The sequence below is a fragment of the Oncorhynchus tshawytscha genome, linkage group LG27, assembly GCF_018296145.1.
Source record: "Oncorhynchus tshawytscha isolate Ot180627B linkage group LG27, Otsh_v2.0, whole genome shotgun sequence".
Taxonomy (NCBI): domain Eukaryota; kingdom Metazoa; phylum Chordata; class Actinopteri; order Salmoniformes; family Salmonidae; genus Oncorhynchus; species Oncorhynchus tshawytscha.
The window spans coordinates 13,304,005-13,330,813 of NC_056455.1; the positions used below are offsets into that span (position 1 = coordinate 13,304,005).

At 43.1% G+C, this 26,809-nt stretch overlaps 1 protein-coding gene across 4 annotated transcripts in view; it reads left to right on the plus strand.

Moving 5' to 3' along the window:
• LOC112225753 (protein TANC2) overlaps positions 1-26,809 on the plus strand; it is a 145,353-nt gene that overhangs the window by 18,602 nt on the left and 99,942 nt on the right. For all 4 annotated transcript variants that reach the window (XM_042307448.1, XM_042307447.1, XM_042307450.1 and 1 more), the window contains exon 2: positions 14,911-15,012. The gene's annotated coding sequence lies outside the window, so the exon portion shown is untranslated. The remainder of the gene's footprint in view (positions 1-14,910; positions 15,013-26,809) is intronic.

A 26,809-nucleotide genomic window follows, 5' to 3' on the forward strand; every position in this document is an offset into this window, starting at 1 on the left:
TCAAACAGCTGACCAATCTCTGATACGAAGACATATTAGTGTTTATCTGTCTTTGCCAGACTGCATTGGACCTCTTTGATATGACAATACATTAACTTTGAGACTATGCATTTATCATAACTAGAACAGAGAAACTGAGGGTGCTGTCACTAGGAATCTTTGATGGCTTTCTGTTGTAGGCACAAAATATTTTTTGATAATGTGCAAAGACCCTTAGGCTTATGTGCGTTATGGGGGTACATTTGTTTTGGCTTTTTCGTAGCTGTGTGTCATGTGTATTACTGGTACGACAAGAGATATAAACTTAAAGAGAAGAAGCCTCGTGAGGTATTGATACAGTGGTTCCTCCTTTAAAAGTTGCGTCATACTACAGCACACCTTGCAGGCTGCCTCAGCATTCAAGACAGACATGCAGTGTCGGAAACCAGGACTATAAACAACACCCTGTTGGCCCTCAGACACATTGCTCCGATAGAAGCAGAGCAGAGACATGGCGGGCAACATATCTTCATGTGTGTGAGAGTGCACTTTAACAAGATGGTAAACCTGGAGTTTCTTACCAAGGCTTACAAGCAGCATTAGCCCCAGGGCAGATAACAACATCTGGAGTGGCTCAAGTCACCACTCAAAGGCTGCCTTATATTCTCTCTCGCTCTCTCAAAACAGTGGCTCCTAAGAAGCTCTGGCTAGAGTTCTGGTCAGGGGAATCGACAGGCTAACATGAGGCCAGGGCTTTTTCGTTTGCGTTTTACTCGCTTTAGGCTACATCCCTCATTTTCTTGGCCGTTGTTCTCTGAGCACGAGTGAGGGATTGTTCAGCGATGTACCCAAGGGATTTTAGAGCTTGGTTTGACTCGGAGTCAAAAAAATGAAATTATACAGGAGGACAAATGATCTGTTATGAATGCAGATGGATGGAGCATTCCAACCAGGCAGACACAGAGGGCCCTGATGATATTCTCTGGTCATGCATAATAGCTAGGCCTATTTCCATTGATATGTAAAAACGGTTTTGTCTTGTTATGGAACATAGACTAGTATTAGATTAGTATTACTGTTGCTTTGTTCCCTCAGCCGCTAGCATTGGGCACAGGCTAAGAAGGCTTAGGGGCGTGATCCTATCATCCCTACTCTCCTTTGTATGCAGAGATTAGCACACTGACACACATTGGTGGCTTGCCTCGTTTCAGCTATAAGCTCAATCAATGAGGGCTGTTTACCTTGACACACACTCCCCTACGTATTTATTTGGACAGTGAAGCTAAAACATTTGAATTTGGCTCTGTACTCCAGCATTTTGGATTTGAGATCAAATGTTTCATATGAGTCTACAGTACAGAATGTCACCTTTTATGTGAGGGTATTTTCATGTATATCTGTTTTAGAAATATAACCACCCTTGTTATTGTCAATGGTGAGGTTAGCATGTCTTGGGGGTATAATTTTGTGTCTTTTGCACTCATTATTCAGGATTCATTCATTTATTTTTATTTTTTTTAAACCAGGCTAGTCAGTTAAGAACAAATTCTTATTTACAATGACGGCCTACCCCGGACAAACCCTAACCTGGACGACGCTGGGACAATTGTGCGCCGCCCTATGGGGCTCCTAATCACAGCCTGGAATCTAACCAGGGTCTGTAGTGACGCCTCTAGCACTGAGATGCAGTGCCTTATGCCGCTGCGCCACTCTGCATTCATGATTATAGCATCCACATTAAGTGTTCAAAAACACATTCTATTCACAAAAAAAGTGACCCCAAAATGAACAAACTTCAAATGAATCTAACAAGTTTGTAGTCACAAGCTTGATGTAGTCATTGCGTGCTAGGAATATGGGAGCAAATACTTAACTTTCAACTATTTTAACACACATATAAGTGAATTTGTCCAAATACTTATGACACCTTCAGAAGGTCAAGTGCTTTAATTTGTAAGTGGTAGAACAGATATGTATGAAAATACCCTATAATAAAAGGGGACATTATGTACCCTCATATGAAACATTTGATCTCAAATCCAAAATTAAAGTTTTTGCTTTGCTGTCCAAATAAATACGGAGTGTATGAACAGACATGAGATGCACTCAAATATAGAAAATGGGTTGCTTAAGACTGATATTGCAGCTTTCACTCTTGCTGATGTGCAAGTCTGCACTCTCATAGGCCATTTATTTATAGACCTATTAGCATAAGATATTTCAGACTTCATGGCTCTTCTCAGAATGGTTTAAACATTAGAATCATGGCATAGGCAGATGATGTAATTTATGTGTGCCATTTGAGGCATAAATATAAATTGGATTAGGCCTACATTTTCCTCTTAGAGAAAATGCAGTTAAACATCATCCTGAACAGGATATTAGAGATAAATGTATCTTCATCTTTATCGGTGTCTCTAGACGTGACACCGGCTCCCCTCTTTAAAGCCTTTTCCTCAGGGGCTACAGCAATGTAATTTGCTTCTGAATATCTTTCTCTCTCTCCCTCTTCCGGATGGTGGATTTTGTCCTTGCTAGGGCACAGGGCTCTCCGCTGTTTCAGCACACGGTGCTGGCTAAAAATACCTCTCCGCCCCTCTGGTCCAGCATCCAATCCTCAGCGTGGGAGTGGGAAGAGAGATGGAGGGAGAGAGAAGCAGTATAGGAGGAGGAGGAGAAGAGGGTGCGGTGGAGGGAGGGGGAGTAGGCTGCGTTTCGCCCTGGGTTGCACCGGAGTACAGAGACACTGAAGCACCTCCAACGCAGGAGCTCCACAGCCTACTCTGCCAAAGCACTCCTCTCCGTCAGCCAGAAGCTTAGGTTATTATAGATGTGGGAGTGGAGAAGGGATTGGCCACTTCCATGAACAAGTCTGTTTACACTGGATGTGATACAGGCTGCTACTTTAGTGCTGCCATGCAATTAAAAGGATGTTGGACACATGATTTAAAACGAACTTGCGTCATTCATGTTATTCTTGCCACACTTGTATGAACTCTTATCTGCTTTTCCACTTCCTAAAACAAACCTCAGGCCATTGCAAGAAAATATCTAGATGTACTGCAACTGAGCTCTCCCTGTTCTTTGATCTTGATGGCTCACTCGGCAGCAGCTATTAGAGAAAAGCTCTGCCAGGTGATCTTCTTTTGTTGAGATCTTCCTGGCTGGTACAGTAGGCTACCCCAAAAGGCTTCTCCCTCTAAGGTCAATGTCATTAAGACAGGAGAGAGAGTCTTACACCTTGGTTACACTGTGTGTGTGTGTGTGTGTGTGTGTTTGTTTTTTTCTTCTTCTTCTATCCCCACTAGATGCGATCATGATACACAGGTTCAAATACCAGAACCAACTACACTATTTTTTATTTAACCTTTTATTTAACTAGGCAAGTCAGTTAAGAACAAGTTAACTGGCCAAACCTGGCCTACCCTGGCCAAACCTGGATGACGCTGGGCCATTTGTGCGCCGCCCTATTGGACTCCCAATCACGGCCAGATGTGATACAGCCTGGATTCGAACCGGGGACTGTAGTGACACCTCTTGCGCTGAGATGCTGTGCCTTGTGTGTTTAACTATTTATGTGTGTTTGTTAGCTATTTAACTGTACTATACTTTTTTCAAAGGCCACTAAAATGTTAAATATCGGTTATCGGTATCATCCAAAAATGTCATATCGGTGCATCACTAGGTCACTGAGAGTCTTTAGGTGCCTTTTGGCAAACTCCAAGTGGGCTGTCATGTGCCTTTTACTGAGGAGTGACATCCGTCTGGCCACTACCATAAAGGCCTGATTGGTGGAGTGCTGCAGAGATGGTTGTCCTTCTGGAAGGTTCTCCCATCGCCACAGAGGAACTCTGGGGCTCTGTCAGAGTAACCATAGGGTTCTTGGTCACCACCCTGACCAAGGCCCTTCTTCCCCGATTGCTCAGTTTGGCTGGGCAGCCAGCTCTAGGAAGAGTCTTGGTGGTTCCAAACCTCTTCCATTTTAAGAATGAGGGAGGCCACTGTGTTCTTTATCTGGTTATTTAATTTCTGTAAAAATGTCTAAAAACCTGTTTTCGCTTTGTCATTATGGGGTATTGTGTGTAAGTTGAAGTACAATTTTTATTCAATTTTAGAATAGGGCTGTCAAGGGGTCTGAATACTTTCTGAAAATACTGTATATTAATTTCAGGACAGGTTTAAATGCATGAAACATTCATGGACATTTAACTGTTGCTAGAGTTTGTCCTGGGAGATGAACATTGGGTTATTTTACCTGATCCTGCATATGGTCCCTTTAAAAAAAAAAAAATTGGGTTATTTTTTATACACAGAGAGCATGTACAGATAGAGAAGGAGAGGGGGCCTCATGGGCCGACATCTGCTAATGGATGGGCTACTGAGTTCTTAATTGACTTTTCGAGGAAAGGCTCCTACTTTCCCACTCCAATCTAGTGCCATCTCCAGGAGAGCACTGGGGGAGGCCAGCTCAGCAGATTTCCCCCTGAGGTTACTGTGGGTTTCATTAGGAGGATGGACCTACGGAAGACATGCCAACCATATCCCCATGCTTTAGGGGCAAAGGAAATGGATAAGGCACTTTTTCCAGGAGATGAATTAGGCCTAGTAAAATCTCTTAGCAACATTGGAGCTCAGCTCCAGCTCAATCTCATTTTTAACCATCACTAAAGCTCACTATGTGTCTGTCTACCAGAGTTAACAAAGGTCAATGTTTCTGAAGATATCATCCCTTTCCCTCCGTTATCCTCACATTTACAGTGAGAAAAATGACTGAGTGTTTTAACGGTTATTTTATTTTTATTTGACCTAAAAGTAGATTATTTCTCTTGTCTATTTAAAGAAGGAAAATGCTTGAGCAATCAATGGGAAAATGAAAAACCCATGAATATAGTTCCACCATTATTTTTGGTTTGTTTGTACACGCTAGCATGAACAATGCCTTCTGGGGATGGTGGCAAACAAATTGTCATGCAAATGAGAGAAACAAATTCATACACCTCATCTCGTTCAGTGGGTTAGGCCTCACATTAGGGGTGTGAACGTTTAAACGTTAAAACGATTCAACGAAATCGGGATCTTTAACGTTAAGAAACGCAAACCGTTTTTTTGTTTCCCCCCCACAAAATTACAATCACAGTGCAGTTATCACAACTTTATTTTCCTTGTTATAGCCTAACTAGACGATAGGCTATAAAGGGCTGGGGAAAGTTGTGTAATTAAAAAAAAAAACAGAGGGGAAGAGGTGAATTTGGGAGACATGCAAGACAGATTACCAAGACATATGCGCTCTGTGTTTTTCAGCGTATTCCCCCCCCCACACACTTTTTTTTTTTTTTGTGTGCCGATTTTAGATTGGCGCAGTGCATGGTTCTGACTCTGTCTGCCGACCTGCCTATACTGTGCCTCTCTCCTTCCCTTGAAAACTCGCTATGAGAGATGCAAGTGTTTTGATTAGTTGCTGTACTTCCGAGAACACTGTCTCCTCCTTTCCAAAAATATGGAATTTAAGAGTCGATTCCTAGTGGAATCTAATCTTGACACTCCGAAATGGGAGTCGACGTGCAAGGAGTCAACTCTCCACCACTCATTCTTAACAGTTGGAAAAATGGTGGCGAAAGGCAAGCGACAGCAGCGAAGTCCTATATGGCAATACTTTGAGAAGTTAAATGAGAAGGAAATGTAAACTTTGTGGTGGAACTGAGGTACAGTAATGATAGTACAGGTGCAATGCTTAACCATCTGAAATGGATGAACATTTTTAGGGATTTGTCACATCCCTAACACACACACACACACACACACAGTCACGGCCACAGCTTCCCAACATGTCTGCTGCTATCTTGACTCACAGTGCTACAACTCTCTATAAAGGCATGCGTTGGATTGCTGCAATAATAACCAATCCCTGTGTGTAAGGTCATCCATCTTGTACTGTCGTTCTCCCGGTATGTCCCTGTGTGTGCAGAATGGAAGCATGCACGGGTCTGAAATAGAAAAGGAATCTGTTGAAGAACCACATTATGTTCTTGAGATCTGGAGATCACACTCTGGAGGAGGTTGCTTATCCTGTTCCACAGAAGAGCCACTGAAATACTCACATTTGGAATGGTGGCGAATAGGGCTGGGAATTGCCATGGACCTTACAATACGATATTATTTCATATACTTGGGTGCATGATTTGTTTTGCCATTTCTCACAATTCTATATGTATTGCGATTCAGTACTGTGATTTTATTGCGATCCAATGTTCCAAACATATTGTTCACCTTGTGTCTGCTGCAGACGGACAAGAGAGCCATGAAAAAGTCATTTTTGATCAGTCATGGAAATAAAAGTGCTGTAAATAAATTGGCTCCCTATTGTAAAAAGAAGATTGAGAACAAGTTATGAAGGAAAAATACTGGAGTGTTGGTGCTGGTACAGCCAACTAGTGCAAAAATAATATTGTGATATTCTCAAAATGATACAAAACATCAAAAATAATATCCCGATATGTTACTGTATTGATAACTACCACTAGTGGCTTAACAGTCTAAGCCTATATGAAAATAATTATATCTATCATAGTTTACGGATACCAAAAACCATTACAATAGGCTGTTTTAATAACCAGGATGACTTCAACCTCAAGGAATGAAGAGAAATCAGAGAAATGAATTGACTCATTTAATTCACTCAAGTTTCAGTTTAGAGGGACATCACGGAATAGAGTGATATCATGACGGTCCAGTTTAGAGTAACTGAGAGATTGTTCCTTTATGGGGGAAAAAATGTATTTTGAGATTCGTCAGTAGAATCCGCTTTTTCCCTCTAAGGGCTTTGCATGTCAGGAAATTAACACCTCCCAGCTGGAGGGATATCATTCTTTTGTTTTGGCTTAGCTTGTGTGATAGATATCAGATGCATTTCTGACCTCAGATTTTTTTTTTGCTGTACACTGATAACTGGCAGCAACTCAGGCCTCCACAAATGAAGGTCCAGGTCTCTGCTTAGGCATCAGCCTTATATGCACAAAACTCACAATCATTGAATTGTGTTATCTAAATAATGGCTTTATATTAGTTCAGAGCAAACTGTGTTGTTCAGCACCTCCTGAAATGATTTGTTTATGATGACAGGTGCCATATGCTATCGGAGCTGAAGATAATTATTGTTGCCCTGATGGGTACCTCTAAGCGCACGGTTGGTATTTTCTGTGTTAACAGTAATTAAGTTTGCTACTTGCATTCTGCTATTTCTGGGTGTGAGAGAAAGATGCTTACTAGTTAAAAAAAAAAACATTTAGTGTTTTTTTGTGGGATTAAATTTGTAGGACTGAGCTGTGGTAACTCTTATACTGACAGCCTTTCTCTAGGGGTTTGAAACTACATCTAGCTTCACAACCGCAGTGTAGTTAAACGTGGTAACACTAAAATGGTTTGTTTTTGTGCTAGTATTTTAATAGCAAGCTAGGTAATGTTCTTTCCAAAACAAAACATTTAGAAGATAATGATGCATAACTTTATGCAAAATTAAGTAGTTATTATTGGACTCTGAGAGGAGCTCTTCCATGATTACATCATAATGAAACCAAAGGCACTAAAGCACAGATGGATATAATGCACAGATCCCGCTGTGCCATAAGAGACAAGAATCCGGGAGAAGGGAGGAATGGCTAAAATGTGGGTCTAAGCCCAGGAACAAGAACCCCCTGCTGGGAAAGACAGAGATTAAATGTGCTCGGTACATACAGACATAGAAAGCTGGTGGAGCGACCGCAGGAAGGTCGGTCCTGACTGACACATCTGACAGGTGTAACCCTTGGCTCTGTGTTGGGGATGGAGGACTGGGTGTCTACCTGTCACCTCTCCTTCCCTTCTTTTCTGCCTGTCCTCACGCATCAGCCCTGACAGGTTTTTAAAAATCTTTTACTGACCTGTCACTGACCACAGAAAGAACCGGGCTGGCTTCTCGCCAAGCCCTTCCCGCGCCACAGACCCCTTGCCCCTCTGCCTGGGGCGTTAACCCTGCTTAGCCCCCCCTGGCAGGGGCACAGCAGGCCAACAGGAAATGAGAGCAGATCAGACTGCTTTTAAGGGAATGAGATATGAAGTTGGATGGCTGAGAGGGGTGTCAGGGGGAACATGAGGGGGTAGGAGTGGGGGGACCAATGTTATTTCACACTAAGGGACGACAAATGCAGTCTGCCGAGGGGGCAGTGGGTACTGAATAGCAGCGGTGCTCTGAGGAGGAAGAGAATCTGCTTCATTGAGTTTCATTCTGTGTGGAATGAGTCTTCTCTTATTTGTTTTCTTGTCTGGCTGTCACCACCGGTCTGATAGCCAAGAAGGCAAGCAATAAATTAAACCCTTTTGAAAAGAAAATCATAGTCAGAACATGAAAACTAGAATGAGGAACCAGAACATTCTGATGGCTCATCTCTCCAGAGATATTAAAGCTTAGTGTCTCTCTCTCTGTCCACAACAAATATTTAGTTTTGTTTTTAAGTTGCACAGAAATTATACTTGGCTGAAGTGACTGCAAACACTTACTGGCCTGATGTGGCCATGGTGACAGCAAGGAGGGGGTTTGTACTCCCCTCAATTCTTCTTCCCCATATATTTTTATCCATGTCGTGCTGGTCCTCTGACCTTCTGTTGCCCAGTGCCCTTAACACAAACAAAGAATGGCCTATATATATATATATATATATATATATATATATATATATATATATATATATATATATATATATATATATATATATATATATATATATATATATATATATATATATATATATATATATATATATATATATATATTAGGGGGCAGGCATTGGGGCAAGTCCCCTGTTAAGAAGATGCAGGACCATTTTTTGATAAGACAAAATATATCTATAAATATCAAAATGGTCAACGAGGGCCATTCAAATCTGAAATTCACTTCCTGAAGAAAAGGATTCAAGTTTTTGGTGTACGCTACAGAGCATACTATCCTCTCATCGCAAACACGAATGGTACACAGGATGTACAGTGGGGCAAAAAAGTATCTAGTCAGCCACCAATTGTGCAAGTTCTCCCACTTAAAAAGATGAGGGGCCTGTAATTTTCATCATAGGTACACTTCATCTATGACAGACAAAATGAGAAAAAAAAATCCAGAAAATCACATTGTAGGATTTTTAATGAATTTATTTGCAAATGATGGTGGAAAATAAGTATTTGGTCAAAAACAAAAGTTTATCTCAATACTTTGTTATATACCCTTTGTTGGCAATGACAGAGGTCAAACTTTTTCTTTAAGTCTTCACAAGGTTTTCACACACTGTTGCTGGTATTTTGGCCCATTCCTCCATGCATATCTCCTCTAGAGCAGTGAAGTTTTGGGGCTGTTGCTGGGCAACACGGACTTTCAACTCCCTCTATGGGGTTGAGAGCTGGAGACTGGCTAGGCCACTCCAGGACCTTGAAATGCTTCTTACAAAGCCACTCCTTTGTTGCCCGGGCAGTGTGTTTGTGATCATTGTCATGCTGAAAGACCCAGCCACGTTTCATCTTCAATGCCCTTGCTGATGGAAGGAGGTTTTCACTCAAAATCTCACGATACATGGCCCCATTCATTCTTTCCTTTACACGGATCAGTCGTCCTGGTCCCTTTGCAGAAAAACAGCCCCAAAGCATGATGTTTCCACCCCCATGCTTCACAGTAGGTATGGTGTTCTTTGGATGCAACTCAGCATTCTTTGTCCTCCAAACATGAGTTGAGTTTTTACCAAAAAGTTATATTTTGGTTTTGTCTGACCGTATGACATTCTCCCAATCTTCTTCTGGATCATCCAAATGCTCTCTAGCAAACTTCAGACGGCCTGGACATGTACTGGCTTAAGCAGGGGGACCCCACGGGGTGAGATCTTGCGTGGAGCCCTAGATCGAGGGAGATTATCAGTGGTCTTGTATGTCTTCCATTTCCTAATAATTGCTCCCACAGTTGATTTCTTCAAACCAAGCTGCTTACCTATGCAGATTCAGTCTTCCCAGCCTGGTGCAGGTCTACAATTTTGTTTCTGGTGTCCTTTGACAGCTCTTTGGTCTTGGCCATAGTGGAGATTGGAGTGTGACTGTTTGAGGTTGCTGACAGGTGTCTTTTATACTGATAACAAGTTCAAACAGGTGCCATTAATACAGGTAACGAGTGGAGGACAAAGGAGCCTCATAAAGAAGAAGTTACAGGTCTGTGAGAGCCAGAAATCTTGCTTGTTTGTAGGTGACCAAATGCTTATTTTCCACCATAATTTGCAAATAAATTCATTAAAAATCCTACAATGTGATTTTCTGGAATTTTTCTTCTCATTTTGTCTGTCATAGTTGAAGTGTACCTATGATGAAAAGTACAGGCCTCTCATCTTTTTAAGTGGGAGAACTTGCAGAGTTGGTGGCTGACTAAATACTTTTTTGCCCCACTGTATATGTTGAATGCATCATATGACCCATGCGTTGTGGGTTAATCAGTAGTGTTTAGGATGAATATCCTAAAGATGCAGGCTGTCCGAATCCCACTCCACATCATCTTGTATTCAAGATTTTGATCAGCTCGAAGACAGATGGTTTGCCTGAGAGCCCCCTCCAATCCTGAGCTCCAGTATGCGTGTCTAGACCAGAGTTATCCATACGTACGGAATGACACCCACCCACCTCCCTCTCTCACCCCCCCCTACTTCACTGAGCCTTGGAGTCACCATGGAGTTGGGGTCATCCATCTAGCACAAGAGCTGTGCTAAAATTAGTGCAGCACTTGGGAAACTTAAGCTGGCAAAGTGCCATGTCATTGTGCTCTACTGAAACTGTGATATCTACTGTATCTACAGATCTACAAGGTGTTGGGTTTTTCAGATCCCTCAAAACGAGCCCAGAAACCGACTGTTTTTAACACACGTATCTAATCCTGGTAACATCTCATTACTGAACAGTTTTTTTGTATCAAAACACAAGTGGACTGATAAGGTTTTTTGCAGCGTAAAATATCATCCTGGCTTCATTTCACAAAAAAAGACATCCAAATGTAGGCTAACCATTGCTCATCTTCTGGAGGGCCACATAATGCTACATCTGGGGACCAGACCAGATACTGGAAACAATTGACTCTTTGCCTCTATCATCTCCATTCTTCAGTAAATGTCCCCAGTAAGCATGAGGATCTGAATGAGCATCTATTCACTGTTGGCTGTGTGGTTTGGTTTGCCGTACCACATTATCCTTCTCTCTGCATACCATTATACAACTCACTTCAGCCAGCTCTACTCTGAGGAAGCAACAATCGAGGCTTTCATACCGTAAGTGCAATATACACACTGCCACCCAAACGTCTGGAACTTAGAAGTTCTCTTCATAACTCTTGTGTAGGAGTATGGTGAGGATGCCCACGTACAAGGAGGTTTGGGTGTGGCAGCCCTAAAACAGCCTCTAGTCTCCTTTACCTCAGGACTGCTGCTGACAACTCAAGAACTGGATAGCCTTCCATAGCCATGTCTCATCTTGTGATGTTAATTAGCTAGTAGGCCTACATTTGATATGTAGTACGAGTTGACGCTGCTTTTGTAAGAGCTACTTGATTCCGTTGTGAAGAGACTGTGACTGGAGTTGCCACACTTGACTGACTGGAGGTCTTGGGTGCCCTGTGGTCGAGAGGGGCTCTGTTAAACACAGGACAAACAAACACCTCAGAGCTTCTCCAGTGTGGAAATCCTAGTGCTGTGCTCAGCAACTCCAAAACCTCACCCCCTTTTTTCCGATCCTGTCGTTATGGCAGCGCAACCCTGTGACTGTGCTCCCTTCTCAAATCCCAGGGATTTGAGCAGGATTCGTGTGTGTCTGTGTGTCTCAGCATGTCTTTTGGGTGTGTGTGTGTGTGTGTGTGTGTGTGTGTGTGTGTGTGTGTGTGGATTGAGTATCTGTCTGTGGGTGGGTGCAGATTTTTTTTCTTCTCCTTTTGATTTTGTCCATTGTGCTGTGTGGCTTGTCTCGTTCTCTGTCGTTTCTTTGAGCATAGCGTTTGTGTGTGCTTCCTGTGTGTCCAGGTGTGTGCGTGTCTGCCCCTTCATCTGGGTCTTTCATCTTCATGTGCAGCCTGTTTTATACCTTCCCCTCATTTCTTTATCTCCACTCCACTCCTCCTTGCTCTCTTTCCTATTAGCTCTTCACATAATGTCTGTTCTGTTCAGAGTGCCAAGCGACTCGTAGCCAGGATTTGCATGTGTCACAGATCCTATATTCTCCTCCCCGCCCGGGGCCAACACCCGCCAGAGCATGTAGGAGTCAAGGGGTGCCCTCTAAGAGAAAGTGAATGATCTCTATCGCCTCTCAATCCTCCCCCCAACAATTCAGTCGCCCTCTCATTCAGCTGAATAGGGACCTGCGGATTGCAACACGTCAACACATAGGCCATTTTGTGGCTTGAGTAAGAATCAGTATGCATTGTCAGTGAGTATTGGTTGAAGCATTCACTGTAATATGGCTAACTCTGGCCCTGCTATTGTCTGGTGGTGGGTGGATGATGGTGTAGGCTACTTGAAGTTACGCTGCCAACCTGTTATACGCTGTCCAGAATTCAACTTGATACAACTCAATTATCCAAGCACCTTCCTTTCCTTTGTCTGTGCTGATGTGTGGAGGTGAAATCAAATTTTCAGTAGCTTTTAGGCTAAATCCTTTAATCTTTCCTGCTTTTTAAATTCAGTCAGAGAGCTACTTTAGACTATTGAGATGCATCCTCTTACTTTCATTCTCTGGTTTGGATGACTGAACTGGCTGGCTGTGTGCTGGATGACTGAACTTGTGGGTGATGTAAATTCCCCTAGTCCAGTGTGTATGCTTTCTCTGAGTGGATGGGCTATAAGCTTAATCCCTCAGCCAAAGACAAATAACTTAACTGGAAAATCACCCCATTCCCCTAGTTAATTTGGGGTATTGAATAATATCCCTCTGTGTCTGCCTGTGCATGTGTTTGTGTGTCTCCTTGTATGTAACTTATTTCTTGGGGGAAATATCTCTTCACTTTGACTAGTATTGGATTACTCTGCACTGTCAACAGCTATAAAGCATAAATAACAAAGCCACGCCTCTCTTACTCTGTCCTCACTCTTTTCTCTTTCTCCCTTCTGCTCTCTGCCTTTCCTGGCCAGTTTAATAGCCAAGAGCACTGGAAAATATTGTTTGAATTTGACTAGTACCTGAATGCGAAAATACCACAAATTCCGCATGAGATGTCAGACAGTACAGTTTGTGCAAGCCTCTTGAGTCTGAGCATTGTGTTAGTCTTCCACATGTATGATCGAGGGGAATATACCTACATATGTAACGCAGCCTTTCTTTTGTTATCATAAAAGCCAGTGCTGCAAGAGATTGGGGCCTTTGATGATGCCTTGGGGGAAATCATGACATCATAGAGGATGTGCAACTTTCTTGCAGTTGAGCAGGTTCGGGTGTCGCTTACTTGAAATCCCTTGACTCGCTCCAGTCTACCGGGCTGCTCCTCCGCTTCTCATCTGTCATCTCTGGTGTTTTGGCTATAGCTCAGTCGTATCTGTATCACACACCACAATAACGTACGGGGCTTGTGTGTTGCATGCACAAAGGAGCCTAGCGTTGCCCGTAAGTTCACTTTTAGAAAACTGAGGTAAGGCCCCTTATGTATGTCTCCTCTTGTGCGGAACATTTGTTGACTTTCCATGCGCTGTAACACCGTACCCAAACCAGCCGCGCGCCATCGTGCACAAATTTATTTTGTCCCGCCACACCAAACACGATTAAGATACGCAGGTTAAAATATCAAAACAAGCTCTGAACCAATTTATATTAATTTGGGGACAGGTTGAAACACATTTATGGAAATTTAGCTAGCTAGCTTGCAGTTGCTAGCTAATTTGTCCTATTTAGCTAGCTTGCTGTTGCTAGCTAATTTGTCCTGGGATATAAACGTTATTTGACCTGAAATGCACAAGATCCTCTACTCCAACAATTAATCCACACACAAAACGGTCAACCGAATTGTTTCTAGTCTTCTTTGGACTTCTATAGTGATTGGCAACTAACTTTCATAAAATGTGTATTGCCACCACCGACCCCTGTTCGTCTTTCAGTCACCCAGGTGGGTATAACCAATGAGGAGATGGCACGTGGGTATCTGGTTCTATAAACCAATGAGGAGATGGGAGAGGCAGGACTTGCAGCGCGATCTGCGTCAGAAATAGAACTGACTTCTGTTTTAGCCCTTGGCAACGCAGACGCTCGCCCGTGTAATAATTGCATGTCCAAATTTATTTTGCAACGCTTCCGCATGCGATGTGAGCGGTGTAGTCAGCATGTTAAGGTGCGCCTTTGAATTATTAATATAAATATTATTTATTATTATAAATTTTATTTAAAAAAAAAATGTATGAGATGAACACAAAAATGTATAGGGGAGAAAGAGTAAAATAACAAAGGGTGTCCAGGAACGGGGCCAGAATGTTGAAAAAGGATTCTAACAGATCTGAGTTTTTATTTTCTTCATGTTTTTCATGGCTCGGCCTTGGCAGAATCTCTCTCCCTCTCTTCTCCCAGGGGAGGAGTCAATCAATCAAATGTATTTATAAAGCCCTTTTTACATCAGCAGATGTCTCAAAGTGCTATACAGAAACCTAGCCTAAAACCCCAAATAGCAAGAAATGCAGGAGTCTGTGGTGTGTCCTCATCCTGACTTCGCCATGTGTTAGTTACTGTGCCCCATATTCAAATGAAACTAATGTCTTAATTAAAAATCCCAATCTCCTATGTTGTCTGCCATGCGGTCTAAGAATATAAACTTTAATCGAAAATGAGACGGTGTTATTCATTTAGCGGGTTATGCAAAGGTTGGATGTAATGCTGACTGTTGACACTATGAATCACTTACTGATGATTTCCCTTTTGCAGGATACACCAGAGTGCATCAGTTGGGAGATGGGAGAAGGGCTTCGGCTTGAGCCCGTTGCTGCTCCACCCATCTCACTGTGAGGCCTTTGTCTCCTACTCATGGTAAGTCCCCACAGCCTATATCCCAGAATTTTTTTTTTTCATGTGATGTGCATGTCATGCGCTATTGTTTATATGTCATGGTATACCACAGAAAAAGTCTGGGGACAGTCGCTACAAACAATGCCAGTTTTGTCTGAGCACAGGGACAGTGTTCATGACTGTGAGAAACTGAATATCTGGTTGAAGTTGGTCCGTTGTGAGTAGCCTAACTGTCAACTCTACAAAACCACGTTTGACATTTTTGATAGGAAAGCAACAGAGGCTATGTCCCCATTATACGGTCTGGATGAAACTGTTCAACTTCTATAAATGTACATCCTCTCTCAGCTCCAAACTACTCTTTCTCTACACTATTCCAACTACGACCAAGAAATTGTAATACTTCCCTAGATAGAACTGTTGGCAGAGGTAAGGTAGGCAATGGTAATTCCACATGTGTTGCAGTTTTATATTCCTCGTGACAAAGAATATACTATTTTTTGCATTTAAGCCTAAAAACACTTTTCAATTCATAAAAAGTTACTTTCTCTACAGAAACTTCAATATCTATTGGAAAATTGAAGATACAAATTGGATTTGCTAAACATCTGATGCTGGAGCTGTCAAAGATGATGGGTCAGTTGTATATCCAGCCATACACTTAGCATGTGTACATTTGTGAGAGATGGGCTATGTCATTTACATGTACCTGGTTTTTCAAAACAACAGCAAGGCAGGTACTTAACAAAGCTCTCCTTTCAATATTGCTATAGCCACAAGCTAGAATTAATTGTCCTGATTGGTGACATTGTTTTGGGAACAACAAAATCCAGTCACGTTGCTAATTGATGGGTAGGAAGCAACAAGTGACTGATCAAAACATCTCCACATCTCACTGCTCACGGATATCAAACGACTCCAATAACGCACAAAACTGCAACATCCAGAAAGACCAACTTCCACCAAGAATTGCCACGCATCCCATACTCATTTAATGCAATAAAGCGACAAGTGAGACCCAAACAAAGCCAGCCCTGTGTTGAGCTCAGTAGCCTCCCTAGCCTCTTTTTAGAGAACACTCTCTTGTTGTCTTCTCACAGAGCTGAGGCAAGCATCACCATGTCCGCTCAAGGCTCATCTAATTATCCAGTGGCCGCCCAGCCGTGAAATTGGCGTTTGGTTGTGAAATTGAGCCAGTGTGGCTGGAGGAGACCTTGGCGTTTTGAGAGACCGTCGCAAGGTCCCTTTTCTTTAGAACGGACAAGGGCTGGGCGAGGAGGAGGAGACAACGAATGGCGTATCCAGCCCAGCCAATTCAAGGCGGCCATAATGTGCATAACAACAGCGAGGGCAGGCGTACCACAGTGGATTAGCAGCGGATTATTACCTTTGATCTGTTATGAAGAGGGAGGAGCTAGGCGAAGGGCAATTAGCTGAGAGGCAGCCAACTGACTAATTTCTTTTGTGGCTGTTGTCGAGGGGAGTAAGATATACTGTGCTGTTCGCATAAGACGTGATGGTTGAATGGGGTAGTGTGAAAGAAACCGTCAGGGACTGGATTTTCATGGTGGTGGTGCATTTGTAGATGGAAATCCATAAATCAAAGACAGTTTTGAATGGTTTCTGGGGTATTTCTATCTTAAATTAATATGTATTAATGTAACAATTCTGATTTATAGAGGCACTTCTGTAGTAGGCCAATGCTTTATATAAACATACCGGCTAATGGAGAGAATAATTGGAAAAGTATTTCACTGTATTTTCAGGGACTCGTTTTATTGACATGTCAAATGAACGGACAGGCTGGTGCCCAGCTAATTGTTTGACCATTTCTTGGGGATTTCATGAGATTAGGATGTAAACCTCTCTCATGATTTGCTTGTGGTTTGATCTGTTTGTTACGCAAGAGGACATGATGGGGTATGGAGGGATGAAAACATTACCAATGTTTTATGAGGAGGTTTAGAGACCTAATGCCTTTTGAAGGGGTTATTAATAATGACTTATCAAACAACCAATCAGGTAAGTGTGATAGATCCCTAGGGTCTACTTCCATGGATAAAATCGCTCCATAAGATTTTGTAACCCATGCTCAAGTGGTCCAACTCAGCGCCACTGCTTTATACCTTTCCTTGATGAGATAGCTGCTGCGTTACTTATACTATTAACTTAGTAAATGCTTTTGCTAATGACGTGTTCATGAAAAGTATCAGAAGGACTATTAAATTTGCTCAGCATTTAGCATTAGCCTAAAGCCGTTAAAACATTCTGGCGCAATTAAATAGTTAAACTCGGCCGTCGAGAACCACTGCGACGTCTCACTTTCGAGCACCGCTGTGTTTAAGGTATTAGCTCGCCACCTGTGATCAAGGGACAAAGCTATTGTGTGTTATTTTAAGCACAGGCATCTGTTTCTCAAATGTCTGCTGTTTTTAATTGTCTTCAAGCAAGTCAGTTTGCTTTTATGCACATTCATTAATTTAGACAACCTTCGCTGTTGTCATGAGCAGTTCAATTTCAAATGTTTTCAAACCAAATAATCTTCACCTATGACCTGCGTATCTTGTAGGTAAAGCAAATGGTTTTCCCCCTGTATGATTTGCAAAACAAGCCGCCCTTGACGCATACTGTATTCCCCCAGCATGATTGTGCTGTCATGTACATTCACTACAACTAACAATTTATTTAGCTCCGATAGCCAATTAGACTGTCTGCGTGAGGCCTGGTCTGTTTGCTGAGACCCACTCAGGCGTTGGAGTGCTTATTAGTTATCTGCCTTCTTGGGGGTCTGGGTGGACAGCAAACCAGTTTGGATTGACAGAGCGCCTCAGCCCTCGTTGTCCAACCGTTTACGTCGTGTCATTGGATACTCATGTCATTGGATGCTCACACTGCCACTCAAGATTCCTTCCAGGTCCAGCATTAGTGAGATGTCACTCATCAGGCCGGCAGCAACATGAGCAATTATCATGTTGTTCTTTTAGTTGCAAATCGGAGCAGCCCAAGCCGTGGTTAAACTCGGATAGGAGCTCACGGCAGACATTTTGTCAGACAATTCGTGCCTTCATGGACGTTGACATAGTCACAGCCCTCCCTCTCTTTCTCACACATCTTTCTCTGTATTTTCTCTCACCTCCTTCCATCTCTCACTCTACTTTTCATGATGTAACTCGCTAGTTCTCAGTCTGTTCTCTCATTCCTTTTTGAATTTATTTTAATATCCTCCCTTTCTCTTCACCAAACTTAACTTCACAGACACAAGTGAGGTGAGGAGGTGGAGGGAGGGAGAACGAACATAATGCAGAGAGGGAGAACGAACATAAGATTGGCGTAATTACAGAGCGCCCTGTTTCCCATGGTCAGGAGGACTGAGTCCGAGTACAGCAATAACCATAAACGGGCTTTGTTCGTCCTCTCGTGTACTTTTGTATTGTTTGTCCTTTTTTGTATATATTTCAATTTTATTTTCAATCTCTTTTCCATTTTAAATCAATTATACCTTCCGGTAACCTGCCTCCCCCAATGTGATACGGCTCCGCTATTTATTTTAAACATTTTTAGACCTTATAGCCAGAACCACCTAGCCATCAGAAGCTAGCCATCAGCAGCTAACCAGCCACAAGCTATTTAGCCATTGCTAGCGGCCTTTACCTTCTGCACAGATACCAGCCCTTTTTTTAGCCTTGATAATACCTGCCAGTCTACCAGTATCGGACTGTTTCTCCACTACCATGCCGGATTCCTGCCGTAAACCCTGGACCATTACTCTTGGTCTTCACAGCTAGCTAGCTGCCACCAAGTGACCCAGTATCGAAGCTAGCCCTGAGCCAGGCCAGGCCCACCTTCCGGCCTACTCAGTTGTTCACCCGGACTCCACCCCAAACACGGCTAGAATCCACTACTCCACCGGATCCTTGCTGTAAGCTCTGGACCTTGGCACCGGATTACCGCTGCTACCGAGTGGCTATAGTGGCTATCGCCCCTGCCCCAACGCTGGCACCAGTTAGCCGTGAGCCGGGCGCATCTCCCGGCTAGCAAACTAAATTACTACAATACCTATTTGGCCATCTGGCTTGGATCCTTTGTCGACACAACGCCCCGCCGCACCAGCACGACTGGTCTGCCGACTAATTACTCCATCCGCTGTGCCTTCAACCAGCCTCTGTCGGAGCAGACACTTCTACTAGCCCTGGCCCGCTAACTTTAAATGCTGTGTCGCCCGCATGCTAGCGTAGTAGCGACTACTCCGCGGCTCCCCTGTTTCATCTATTACTGTCCCCTGGACCCTATTATCACTTGGCTACATAGCTGATGCCTGCTGGACTGTCCATTTAATTTACGGTACTCCATTCTGTTTATTTTTGTTTATCTGTCGGCCCCAGCCGCGAACTCAGGCTCTGTGTGAAGTTAACCCGACCCCCTCTGCCCATTCATTGCCATTTTACCTGTTGTTGTTGTCTTAGCTGATTAGTTGTTGTTGTCTTAGCTAGCTCTCCCAATCAACACCTGTGATTGCTTTATGCCTCGCTTTGTCTCTCTCAAATGTCAATATGTCTTGTATACTGTTGTTTAGGTTAGTTATCATTGTTTTAGTTTACAATGGAGGCCTTAGTTCCACTCATCATACCTCTGATACCTCCTTTGTCCCACCTCCCACACATGCGGTGACCTCACCCATTATAACCAGCATGTCCAGAGATGCAACCTCTTATCATCACTCAGTGCCTGGGCTTACCTCCGCTGTACCCGAACCCCACCATACCCCTGTCTGCACATTATGCCCTGAATCTATTCTACCACACCCAGAGATCTGCTCCTTTTATACTTTGTCCCCAACGCTCTAGACGAACAGTTTTGATAGCCTTTAACCGTACCCTCATCCTACTCCTCTACATCAACTACATCTCAGAAAGAGTTCAGTGTGTCAAATCGAACGGTTCTGACCTAGAATATATGGACAACTATAAATACCTAGGTGTCTGGCTAGACTGTAAACTCTCCTTCCAGACTCATATTAAGCATCTCCAATCCAAAATCAAATCTAGAATCGGCTTTCTATTTCACAACAAAGCCTCCTTCACTCACGCCGCCAAACTTACCCTCGTAAAACTGACTCTTCTACCGATCCTCGACTTCGGCGATGTCATCTACAAAATAGCTTCCAATACTCTACTCAGCAAACTGGATGCAGCCTATAAGTGCCATCCATTTTGTTACCAAATCACCTTATACCACCCACCACTGCGACCTGTATGCTCTAGTCGGCTGGCCCTTACTACATATTCGTCGCCAGACCCACTGGCTCCAGGTCATCTATAAGTCTTTGCTAGGTAAAGCTCCGCCTTATCTCAGCTCACTGGTCACGATAACAACACCCACCCACCGGTAGCACATGATCCAGCAGGTATATCTCACTGATCATCCCCAAAGACAACACCTCATTTGGCTGCCTTTCCTTCCAGTTCTCTGCTGCCAGTGACTGGAACGAATTGCAAAAATTGCTGAAGCTGGAGACTTCACCAACTTTAAACATCAGCTAACCGATCGCTGCAGCTGCACATAGTCCATCTGTAAATAGCCCACCCAATCTACCTACCTCATCCCCATACTGTTTATTTACTTTTCTCCTCTCTTGCACACCAGTATCTCTACTTGCACATCATCATCTGCTCATTTATCACCTCAGTGTTAATCTGCTAAATTGTAATTCTTCGCTGCTATGGCCTATTTATTGCCTACCTCCTCATGCCTTTTGCACACACTGCATATAGACTTTCTTTTTCTACTGTGTCATTGACTTGTTTATTGTGTTATGGGCTTGTTTATTGTTTATTCCATGTGTAACTCTGTTGTTTCTGTCGCACTGCTTTACTTTATCTTGGCCAGATCGCAGTTGTAAATGAGAACTTGTTCTCAACTAGCCTACCTGGTTAAATAAAGGTGAAATAAATAAAAATAAACAGAGCCGCGGAATGAAGCAGATTTCTTTTTTCGAGGCGGTCGAGTACACAGTGGAAGCGTTCGTTCGTCGGACGTCTCTCCTGATGCAGACTGCAGCAGATCTGCTGTTTAGTTGATGGGTTAGACATATGTACTATCAAGAGGTTTATGCACTCAAGTGTGTAGTAGTAGACTCCCACGAAATATACACACCGTAGACGAAGCCCCCCCCACACCAGCACATTTACAAAGGGATGCCATTTCCCCCTTCCTGTTTAATCGCTTGAGTGATGAAGCCAATGTAATCCCACTACCGCTCATTTCAAACCCCCTCATCACCCTCCATACCGACAGCCCTTGTGCATCTATAGGCCACTCAACACCCCCTAGGGGGAGGTATAGCAATCCCCTGAATTCCCTCATCTCATGATACATCTTTCCCTTCGGTTCAGTGCTCACAAAGAATGTACTTTCTTTACATCAAAGTTGTCTAAGATCAGTCACTGTTCTAGGTCTCTTCTACTGCTCTTTTCTCCAACTGCCCCTCCCCCACTCCATCTCTCTTTCTGTTTTTCATATTACCTCATCTTGTCCTCGTGCATCATTCTGACCGGCTGTGTAAGCTGAAACCTTGGCTTCTGGTCCTCCCACACTGCCTGTAAACTCCAGAACACAACTGTACTGAGAGATGGTCTACCAGGCTGCAGAGAAGAACAGATTGTTTTCTGAGACCTAGGGCATTCTATTACGGGTTGAACTGGTCTGATGTTGACGATAATGTGGATGATGTTGATGTTGGTTACATTTGATATTGATGATGATGAATATGCTCTCTGCTCTCTACCAGTGTATGGGTACAGAAATATACAGAAATATCTGATTTGACAACCCACTGAGCCCCTAAAGCCTCCTCCACCTGAAATCACAATTTCCAGCAGTGAAGAGGAAGAATCGAAATCAATGAATAATTTAAACTAAAAATAGAACCCTAGCTGTCAGATTTTTTTGTATTTCCTTCTCATGCCATCGTGTTGCAGCGGATTGAATCAGCCAGTGGCTGGTGTTAATAGTCAAGTCTTACTGACAGACTTGAAATACATTCCTACAGCCCATCTAGTACTCCTCAAAGATCTCTCAATGGAGTGTCCAGTACCTCTGTGACTCCCACTAACTTGATCTGCTGGTCGGTCACCTGTGCCACTACTACTGTTTCAGTGCCACTACTAAACCCCTGTAACCAGTGCTTAATTCGTAAATCGCGATGTTCCGGAACACATAGTGAGGGGGGAGGGTTGATTATCCGGGGGGCTCTGAGGTAGCAGCGCAGTAGACAAACAGCCAAGTAGCCTGCTGTCTACGGTGGTGAAATGTACAGCACTCTCCAAGGTGCTGATTAATTCAAAGCATTTTAGATACCACTGCAGTATGCATGCCCACATACTTGTGTAAACCCAGCAGCTATACTCATGTCCGAATTTCTTATATCCTAATTTTCTAGACATCAATGTACAGCAACATTTTTAGACAACACTGCAGAACACCGGCCGTTTGCACACATACTCAGCTGTGGGGCTTACAAGACCTGACTTTCATATCATTTTCAAGACATTGATGTAGCAGTAGAACAAATATCACAATATCAGAATATAACTTAAAATAAAATAAATCACTAGGCTACAGTAGAACACACATATGAGCATATATAGGCTTCCTGCCTATGTGATAATATGAATCAGATTACCTTCACAGTACAGGATATTTTTTTTCCCGACCGTAGTTTTCCAAACCTCCCACAATGACTCTCCCCATGTCAAGTTCATTTAAAACTCCCGATGGTCAATTTCTTGCGCAAAGCCATGAGTGGGCCAGTGGCTGTGACATTTTAGCCTCCTTCTAAGGCTGTTCTGAAGACTGGCTGTGGTGTTAACTATAATCTGGGTGTCTCTTTAGCCTCGTCTATAAGGCTTGCTGCCACCAAATGCACCTTGGTTCGGGCATGTCCAAAAAACTATTTTCTGTGGGCTCTTTGTTTTTTTGTTTAATTTACTGTACATGCCACCCACTATTTTGCTAGTTTAATCCCTCCAGTCATTTCTAGACCCAAGCTCAGTACCTTTTTGCATGTTGTCCAGCCCAACTTTTTAATTCTGCAAGACAAGCCAGGGGTTATACATTTGCTTGTTCTTGAACTGCAAATTGCACCTGCTCTGAGTACTTTGCTGGTGGTTGCACTGAAAAACTCTGTTTAGTTGGTGCACTTTATTCAGTAATCCACCTTTTCCCTTAGTTCAAAATGCATACAAAGGAATCCCAAAAGTTGCCAATAAACTTTGTCCAAACAAGTCAAACAAAGTTTTTAATCAATCCTCAGGTACCCTAATTTGTAAATAAACGATAACATTTAAGGCGGAGAATAGTATGTTCATTACCGGAGATAAATAACAAAGTGTGCGCCCTCATCCATGCGCGCCACAAGACTACAGTCAAAATGAGAGCCACCTAGAAAAACTACAAATTTCTAGCTCATTTTTCAATAAACAAGCCTGAAACCCTTTCTAAAGACTATTGACATCTAGTGGAAGCCATAGGAACTACAATCTGGGAGGATTTCCTTGATTTTCCCATAGACAACCATTTCAATGGGTGGTGCCCTCAAAATAATTCCAGATGGATTCTCCTCGGGTTTTCGCATGCCATATCAGTTATACTCACAGACATTTATTTTAACAGTTTTAGAAACTTTTTTCTATCCAATTATATGCATATCCTAGCTTCTGGGCCTGAGTAACAGGCAGTTTACTTTGGGCACCTCAGTCATCCAAACTTCCGAATACTGCCCCCTATGCCTAAGAAGTTAACACTGATTGCTTTCATTAGAATGTCTACAGTGCGAACAGTGACACACTTAATAAATCTTGAGGTACTGGATCCGGGCAAATAGGTGCCGTAACAAACAAAGTAAAATCCGAAAGGCGCCGGACCCTGTTTCGTCAGGATCCGCCTGAAATTAAGCACTGCCTCTAACCCTTTGTCTTGGTCAGGGTTTTCTCCCTATTGGTCCTCTCGGTGACCACAGGGAGTTTGTGGTTGTTGACATGCCCATATAGATGTACTCGCAGGGGGAGAAGGAACGCATTTTACCAGGTAGAAAGGCATTGACTTCAAATCAAAGGACACACGATGGCAGCTAGAGGATCCTGGGAAGCTCTTGCTAGATACAGAACTTTTTGTTTAGTTCCGCATCACAGTGGTAAAAGTAATCTGTTTGTAGTCAAATAATATTTAGGCTAGCTAGGAATCCAAACAGTCCTTGTATCTGTGTGGTTTTTGGCTCACTGTGTCTATTCCTGCCAAGGACACTTCATTTTCGGATCAACACATGGTTTCCATTAGGAGGTCCAGAAGTGCCAGTGTCAAGCAAGGTTGTTTATTACCAAATGAAGATAGCAACTAGGCTACCTGACAGCCAAGCTATGTCCAGATGGAGACACACCAATTCTGTACAATCAGTTGTTCCAAAATCTAAGCTCCTTCTCCTTTTTCAGATTGGAAAATAAGTCATTTGTGAAGGCTTCTGGTTGGTATTTGCACGTTGTAAGTTTTAACATTAAGTAATTAGTTCCCCTCACAGTGTTGTCTTTAACACTTCTGTGTAGGGTACTTTGTAAACAATGTAGCATGTATTTAGCACTTCAAAGCTCATTAGTGAGAAGTTCATTTTGGAAATTGTGCCAATTTTTGTCTGTTCATATTTTTGTCCACTGGGTAAGCATTTAGTAACATAGTATGTCTTATTTCCTTACCCCAAATAGCTTCTGTATCTTATGGTTAAGGCTAATTAATTGATGGCTAATTAGATTTGTGTTAGCCTCTGAGAATTGACCATCACCACAACGATGTGTTACCAGGAACCCCCAGACTCATGAGTGATCGACCAAAAAGCAAGTACCTTTCTGTACCTCGCTGCCTCTTTTCAACGAGGTTAATGTTTTAGTGCTGCTTAACTTTAATTAGAGGTGCTGGCTGGCCTCATCTGGTTCCACTCAGTCACTCCTCTGTCGCACAGACAGACAGAGCCAGGTCTCTAATAGCAATACTGGAGCAGCAGTGAAAGGGTGCGAGGCGTTTTACATGCAAACAACATGGCCTTCTTCTTCTTCTCCCTCTCTTATTATCCCCTTCTCCCTCTCTTATTGTTTTGAATGCGTTTGTGGTTAGCCTATTGTTCGTTATCCACACAAACCTGCACCCATGTTTGGCCTGTAGAGGAAAGAGTCAAGTTCTCAGTCAATAAGCCCTTAAAACTACGGTATGTGGGGGTGTGTTAATCTGTTTTGGACGATTGCTCCCTCACCTCTGAACCATGGTTACCTTGTCTGACTGCAAATGTAAGTTAAATGCAGTTTCCTAAGCAGAAAAGCCTATTCTGTTCAAGCAAGGGAAAGCTGTGGTTATAGTCTTAGCAGTAGATGGTTTACCTGTGGACAGATGTTTTTCTCTTTCCATTTCCAGAGCTGCTCAGACTCTGCTTAGTGTGTTTGCTGGGCTACTGGACAGAGAACGGAATGGGGGATTGCTTTTGGAAACCAATTTCACCCCTGCTCCGCTGACAGGAACCCCCCTCAGTTTTCAGAGATCCTTGAATAACGGCGTCACTTGCAGCCCCACTCTTCTCATCATGTCAGTGGCCTACTTGTTACTCCACACAGACATCTTGTAAACATGGGTGTCACTCGCATGAGCGGCAGTGTTCAAAGCATACCCCTCACTAATTGCTGTATGAATGCCTTGGTTTTTCGCCCCAGGCGCAAGGATGTGGGAAGTCAATAGAGTTTGCAGAGAGAGGGCTCATTAGACTGTACAGAGTTTACGACAGAGGCCCCCAGACTTTAATGCTGCAGTTTGTTGGGGCTACAATTACACCTTGCACACATTGAAGGCTCCCCACCATCAACCTGCCCCTCTCAGAAAGAAAGGAACCTATTTGCTTTTGACTTCAAACCATTGTTGGTAGGCCACAACCAGAGTAAGTGCAGCGAAGACGGTCCTTATCCCATACTGTCATTTGTCTAAGCTGCTGAAATACTGACACTCGTGTGGTTCTGCTGCAATCAGGCTGAAGGTTCGGTCTTCTACTTCACCTCTGGGAAGAGGTGAAATAGTCAACATTTAACCAGGGCTCGCCTCTCAACCACAACCTTTCCAGAGCTCACTGCCATTGGGTTCAATAGTTTTGCCCATAGACTAAGCGGAGGCTGTCTCACATAGAGAAGACACATCCTCCTGATAGGGTTTGACATGTCTCTCAGGGAATGGACACAACCTTTACCAGGCTGTAGGAACCATCTACAGACCCTTGTCTACTCTTGTATCTCTTCTTTGGCTCAAGGCTTAATGGAGGAGCACATCCGACTGACTTACGTCTAAATGATGCATCCATTGTTCTCTGATTACAGAACGGCTAGGGAAGAGTTTCTATGCCAAGTCATCCTCAAATGAGACGAGACATTACAGTATTTCCAATGTTATAATTAGCAAGTAACCTAGCATCTGAACATTTGACAGATTCCATCGTCACCGTAATAACAGACACCGCAGTGATGAGAAAGGTCCTCTGTATTCCAAAGCTCCCAATCTGCACATTATCGACAACACTTGCCTCAAACCTTTCATTTTTCATTTTCCATTTTCTTGTTCTTTAAAAAAAATATATTCTCTCTCAGCCCTCTCTTGCTCCATATCCATAGGTCTCTGTGTCATCACTCACTCACACTATCTCCGCATCATCACATTCATGTCTGTGAGATGTGGGTTTGTGTGTCTGTCAGAGTCTTGAGGGACACGTCGTCTGGCCCATGTGATTGATTAACAGCTTGTG